Raw genomic sequence first — 7,301 nt, forward strand, 5'->3', positions numbered from 1 at the left:
GGATGTATGTCACAGAACAACATGAAGAAGAAGTTCATGCAGGAGTGTCAAGGAACAATGATTTTCACAGCAGTATGTTGCATTGCCTGATATGGACCAAGACAAAAGCAACAACAAAAAAGACACCAGTCAAGGTGAGAGGCAGTAAGAACTGAAAAGGCTGTTAATAGGTTAAAACAAGATTTGCAGTGATGTAACATGGAAAAGCAAGGCAATGCTGTGATGAATGATTGAAAAAGAAAATTCAATTGTGTTGATGAGGAGGAAAAAGCTGCCTGCAGACCTGTTCACCTAGGTAAGATGTGTACAGTAGGGAAGTAAAAACCAGCTTTTTTTCAATCTGAGCAGACCTTGCTTAACAGCACAGACAATAGTGTGGAAGGAAGATCCAGATTTTATAATTCATGATGATAAAATCTCTCATAGCATGTCCTCACTGGCCTTTCCAAAGTGGGGAGCTGGAAGCCAGGCCATCTTTTTTCGCCAGGGGAAATGGACAGCAGACAAGTTGCCACTGCATTTCTTCCTGTTTTGTGAAGGTAGCAAACAGCCAGTCAGTTTCTCAGCCATCCTGACACTTGTCCTGACCACTACTGAATGAAGAAAAAAAAAAAGGGCTAAATAGGATGGAAAGAGGTTCCACCTGAACATGAACGAAACCTTTTTTACTGTGAGGGTGACTGAGCAGTGGCACAGGTTGCCAGAGAGGTTGTGGAGTCTCCATCCCTGGAGATACTGAACAGCTATCTGGACATGGTCCTGGGCAGTCTGCTGTAGATGGCCCTGCTTGAGCAGAGGAGCTGGACCAGATGACCTCCAGAGGTTCCCTTCCAACCTCAACCTCTCTGTGATTCTGTGGAAAAAGTTCATGTGGGTATGGAGAATTTTTACTTATGTTCCAGCTTCTTTTATGTATTATTTTAAGTTTGGACAAGTCATTTCACCCCTTAATGCTTCCCTTTCCTTGTGTGCAAATGGGGTTTAATTATACTTCCCAGGGAGGCACACTTCATTAGGAGTGCAATCCACCCACATGCAGAAAACCTATGCACTGTTTAAACCCCTAAGTGGAACGTAAGTGATGTCCAGACCTTGTGGCTAGTCCAAGGAGCTGGGATAAATGTCACTCTCCATTTGCAAAGCCCGTGAGATTCTGAAATTGGAAGAAGTATTAACAGGGCAAAACATTCCACTGTTCTCTGTGTGGGCTGAGGAATGCTGCAGCTACCAACACTTCATGATTCCAAGACATTAAAATTTGTCTGTTGTCATAATCCGTACGCTTGGGTTGTTATTCTGTGTAGTTAAAATCCGAACATGCTTCTCCGCTGTAGCTAATTAGTGATATGCACATGGGAGATGTTACAGCTCGTAGGCCAGTCTGTGCTGTGACAGAGCTGACAGTGATGGCAATGCAGCCTGTTCCAAAGAGGGGGAGGGGAACAGTGTTATCTGGAATTGATTTTTGTCTTCATTAAAGTCTACCTTTATTCACTATTTTCCCCTAAGCATACCTACTGCCCAAATTTATTTGAAAGTATAAAATTAACTTTTTACTTGGTTCAGTTTTATTGAAGGGTTTTTTATGTATTTTAATATACTCACAACTCGAACTGAAGTCTTTGTGAAAGCTAACTTCACATCCATCTTTTGATGCTGTCAGGGTACACAGTATACAAGGAGTTTAGTATTTACTTCTGGATGCCAAAGGGTTACATATTCTAAAAGATGTGGTATATCAGTATGCAGAATATTTGGGTTACAGCAGCTTATGAGGGCAGTTAAATCAGAAAGCTGTAGAAACAGAAGTAATACTTTCGGTAATTCAGTGGAAAAGGAGGGTGAAAGTGTGGTAAGGGTTTTTTGTGATGATGATGGCTGGCACTATGCTGCTAAGAACATGCTCCAGCCTTCCAGTCCAGTCCCATCTCTTTTCTCTTTCTAAATTATCAAAACCACAATCCCATTTAGATCTTCCTTTAAAAATAATGTAGTCAAACTTCAAACTTCGAGATTTGTTCCTGACGCTCAGAGAACTACAGGAGAGTCAGATGGTTTCATGGCAAACCCCTTTTTTTATTCCAGCTACTGCACTATGCCTTTATTTTTCCGTCTTCTGGGAGGACAAACCACAAATCAAAATACATATGGATTTTTCTGAAGTGTTCCATGCACCAAACAGTGAAGATTTTAGATGTATTTTGACTTTTGTAGGTCAGGGAAGTCGAGATTTGCATTGTATGAAGTTTGATATCTGTTACAAAAACATCACACACATTTAGCCAGAAAAGAATATTTTAATGGTCTATTCACATGCACTTTATGCCCGGCCAACCATGTCCATTTTATTACTTTGGTCTGGTATGTCCATTAGTGATCACATTTGGAAACAAGATAATAAACCTGATATGCCTATCGTGTGATTGATTAAACCACATTGAGTGTTTCCCATCCACAGAACAAAAATGAGATTGCCTAATTTTTAGCCATTCAAAACACTCATCCCTTATTTCAAGGAAAGTCTATAAACACTGCCATACCCAGGGCCCCTCTCTGTAAAGCCTCCCCCTCCCCCTCCCCACCTACCAGATCCATCACAGTTCTCATACCTTGCAATATGCCATGTCCTGTACTCTGAAAATGAGTGGATCCTTCTGTCCTCACTGCTTCCCCCTAGAAGTCATGACAGGTTTGCCTTACTGCCAGAGTAATCCACTTTCCATTTCCTAAAAGGATTAACCTCTGTATTTGCAGGCAAAAATAGTGTTTCCCTTAAAACCTGAGTTTCAGGTCTTGGAATATCTGACCACTGATGTCCAGAGCCTTGCCATTACATGTTACACAGCAGTAATCATGATTCAGCCGTAGTTCATAGCTGTAGATCACAGGTGTGTGTCACCTATGCTTGATGACTTCACAAAGAAGCATCTTCCTCCTTATTTCTTTCTTTGTTTTTGTTGTCCATTTTTATATGCACCCAAAGTTTTCTGGCTAGTTTTTATTCCATCTCTAACTCTAACTCTATTTGCAAAGGCTTTCTTGTCACCCACATATTCAAAACTGACTCAAAATACACTATTTACTTGCAAAAAAACTTTTTCCATGCACCATGAGGTCTTAGATAAATGATCAAACCCACATCACTCATTCTTATTTTTCCAGTATAGCTATCTGTGAAACATCACTGAGAAAATGAGAAACTGCTGCCCTCTTAAGCCCCACAAAATACTAACTGAAGCAATACCCTGTCATACCTGAATATTACCAGAGATGTCCAGCCATGTGATATAAATAACAAAAAGATAAAAGAAAAAAAAAAAGAAATCTAAGGCATATAACTACTAGCAGAAGAAATTATACAATTTATGTACATTTATCAATCACAAATATTAACCTCCGAGAATTCAGAACTAATTGGTAGAAGCAGTAGGAAAAGTTGATGGAGGTGTAGTAGCTGTGTAGACTTCTTTAGCTTCTCAACAGGATTAGCTGAGCTGAGCACAGCATTGTACCTGATACCACCGTACAGGATCAGTGCTAGCACCAGAAAATCACCTCTTATTTGAAGAGGCTTGACAAAGCGCATGGTAGGATGTATGGCACAAGTACAAATTCAGGGGGCTCAAGGATTGACAGCAAGTTTTAAAGCTCTGTGGCTTGGTCCACATAGATATAGGCAGCGTGGTAGATTAAAAATGGCACAGAACTAATACCTTATTTTTCTTTCAAATCCAAGATTCTGGCTGCAGCTCCTACCTGTGGATGTTGAGAGATTACACGTTTCTGTAGCAATTCTTTAGAAGAATTTTGACAGAATTTGTTTCCTTTTTCAGAGGGGGGAAAAAAAAGCCATCCTGAGGAGCCTAGGACACATATTTTGGGAAAGGATTACCACTAGGAGACAGCATGCGAAAAAAAAAAAAAAGAGAGGGGGACAAAGAGATGTCAAAGAATAAAAACAGAAAACCAGAAAAAAATACAAAGATTTATAAAGATGCATAGGGAGAGGGAATATTTTTGTTTAATGTTCATGATCATCCTTTCATTCAAACAAGGATGTATCCTCACAAGTGGGCTTTTACTTTTGCTCAGACTCTGTTTTTCAAGGGAGTGAAGCCAAGAGGGAACTCAAGTGTTTTCATGGCACTGGGTTTCCTTCTCTCCTGTTCCGGCTAGACGTGGCATTAGACATGTTGTGCAAAGCGGCAGCTCATGAACAAAATCAGAGCCAAGTGTCTTGTGAACAGACAGAAGTTCAGCTCCCGTCCACATGAAGTTGTAATGCCCAGAGTCACCAGGGTTGTTTGTGGAGGGGAGGGAGTGGAAAAAGGAGGGGAGAAGACAAAAATGAAAGCAGATTTTGCCCTTTCTTGAAGTTGCACAGAAAGTCTGAGCATTTCACTGGTTTCATATGAAGCAAAAATCCCTGTTCTGAAACTGTGGGAAAAGATGATGCTTCCCATTTCCCTTTGTCTTAAAAATTTCCCTTTGAAATTGGTTCATACCAGTACCATCAAAAACATTGCAAACACAGAGCCAGGGGACAGACATGAACCAGGTTTATAACGAAGTGAGGTAGAAAACAGGTGAGGATGGTTTTTTGCCTAGCTCTTCCCAGGTTTGTAATGAAAGGTTTTCAGAGCTCTAATTATAAATCAAAGCTCAAGTTCTTCTGTGAATCAGCCTTTGAAGGAGCTGCAATTTTGCCCTTTAAAGCATTTCCTCAGCCAGACAGTTGGATAGGGGAAGAGTGATTTTTCCATGTTTTATAAGGTGGGCAGAGAAGGACAGCCAGCTGCAGAGAATAAGGCAGCACAGATGCCCCACATTAAAGAGAGGCATGAACAAGCTTGCGAATAGCTCAGCCAGGTGGATTTATTTTTCTCCTCACCCAACAGCTGTGGTAAAACACCAAAAGCAAAAATAACTTTCACTGCTGGGAAGAAAAAAAATAAAATTATGCAGTCCATGTCACAAAAATGTTGTGTGGGGAAAGGACAGATATGTGTAGGGGATTGTTCACCTTACTCAATGGAAGGAATATGACTCAGTCAGAGATTTGCTGGGTGATGTTAAGCACATTGCCCAGTCTTATTTCAATTTTGCTTTTCTGGAGAGTAGGCAGTGGAGATAGTAACAAGTCCTAGCACTGGGGTGCAGTGAAGATAAGATCCATGGAAGGTTATGAAGCATTCAGATATTGAAGTGAAAACAGGAACTTTTAGCTATATAGAAAAGGAAGAGGATTAGCTGCTCTCTTTTACCACAAGATGCAAAGAATTGCTTGAAAAAAAATCTCAGTGATACTATCCAGATGACTCCATCTCCTGTATGAAACTTCCGGGCAAAACCTGTCACAGTTACATGGGACTTTTGACAAGCTTTGCCACTTCTGAAGGTCCTCTGTGTTTACAGAGCCCACTCTCTCTGTTCCCATAATGCAGTTTTCCTCTGAACTTACCATTGCAAGGGCCAAATCTTTTGGATCATTAATGATGGGACAATTGCCACTTTAGTGATATTGGGAGTTAAGCTTCCTTGTCATTCCGCTGTTTTTCTCTCCCCTTCTTACCAGAAAATTCTCATCATCATCTCTCTGGAAAGGGAGCAGACAACGCCCTGAGAACAGATTTCCCTGTGCCCCAGACTGGGTGCCAGTCATTAACAACTTGACAAAAATAGAGAAAGCAAGCCAGTCCAAGAGACAGGCAATCAAAGTCTATGCTATTATACTTTACAAAAAACTCAAATATTGTTGATAGTAATTCATGTGTGTAGCCCTGTATCCGCTATGATGGCTTGGATTCATGTAAACATCAAGGGATGATTCTGAGTACCACATCTGAGAAGCATTATGAGAAACAGAGCAGTGATTGATGTCTCTGCTTTAACCTAACAATTTCACACATTTTAACTTTTTTCCCTTAATGCTTTCCTAGGCCTCACAAGCTTTCCTCATCACAGGAGCCTTGGGAAAAACTGCCCCACAGGGGCAGGGTTCTACCCTCAGGATGGTATGAATCCCTCTTCTCACAGCTGTGCCCAACTGTAGGCAGTCTTCCCAAACAGCACAAAAATACTTGGGAAAAAACCCAAGTTGTCGTTAGTAAAATCTGAGGACCAGAATGATTGTATGAAAATCACACTCAGTCCTGCCATGGAGACGAGCTTTGGCAGGCTTAACAGCCTAGACTCTAATATGTTTCTCATCTGAAAATGATAATTTCATTCAAGGGGATAAGCCAATTAAAAAAAATGTTATAAAATTGATTAGAAGATGGGCAATGCATGTCTCTGCTTTTGCAGGGTTTATTTTTCTCTCAAAAAATTAAATTAATACCAGAGCCTTTATTTAGACTAAATTATAAACAGAGGAAAATTAAAAATGCGATGCAACAGTTAGAAAAGCTAAACGGGAAAATTACTTGATGTGTATTGCATATTGAGTGTTCATATTTCCGCTGTGAGAAGAGAAATCAGTCCCATGAGCAACAGAGAGCAGTGCAGTTCAGATGGCTTCAGGTGTTAGCTTCCAGCTGGCACAGAAGTTTCTGATTTACTTAGTGGCATAAACCACATTTTTTTCCCAAATATATTAGGGTCTAATCAGTATCACTGGATCACAGTGAATGCCATCCCATTGTGCTGGAGAATACAAGAAAGTTGATTTCATAACAACTAGAGATGGTAAAATAAATCTTAATGAAAATTTCTTCTGATTCATAGCAACTCATTTTTAAAATATGTTGTTCACACTACCTATTTACAGAATCACAGAATCGCAAGGGTTGGAGGGGACCTTGGGAGCTCATCTAGTCCAACCCCCCTGCTAAAGCAGGCTCTCCTAGAGCATGTTGCACAGGACTTCATCCAGGCGGGCTTTGAATATCTCCAGAGAAGGAGACTCCACAACCTCCTTGGGCAGCCTGTTCCAGTGCTCTGTCACCCTTAGAGTAAAGAAGTTTTTCCTCATATTCAACTGAAACCTCTTATGTTTCAGTTTGCACCCATTGCCCCTAGTCCTGTCGCTGGACACCACTGCAAACAGACTGCTTCCATCCTCGTGACTTCCGCCCTTAAGATATTTGTATGTGTTGATAAGGTCCCCTCTCAGTCTTCTCTTCTTCAGGCTGAACAAGCCCAACTCTCTCAGCCTTTCCTCGTAGGGGAGGTGCTCCAGTCCCTTTATCATCCTAGTTGCCCTCCTCTGGACTCTTTCTAGGAGTTCCTCATCTTTCTTGAACTGGGGAGCCCAGAACTGGACACAGTACTCCAGGTGGGGTCTCACCAGGGCAGAGGAG

The sequence above is a fragment of the Egretta garzetta genome, unplaced genomic scaffold (assembly GCF_000687185.1).
Source record: "Egretta garzetta isolate BGI_Z169 unplaced genomic scaffold, ASM68718v1 scaffold102, whole genome shotgun sequence".
In the NCBI taxonomy this organism is placed as follows: Eukaryota; Metazoa; Chordata; class Aves; order Pelecaniformes; family Ardeidae; genus Egretta; species Egretta garzetta.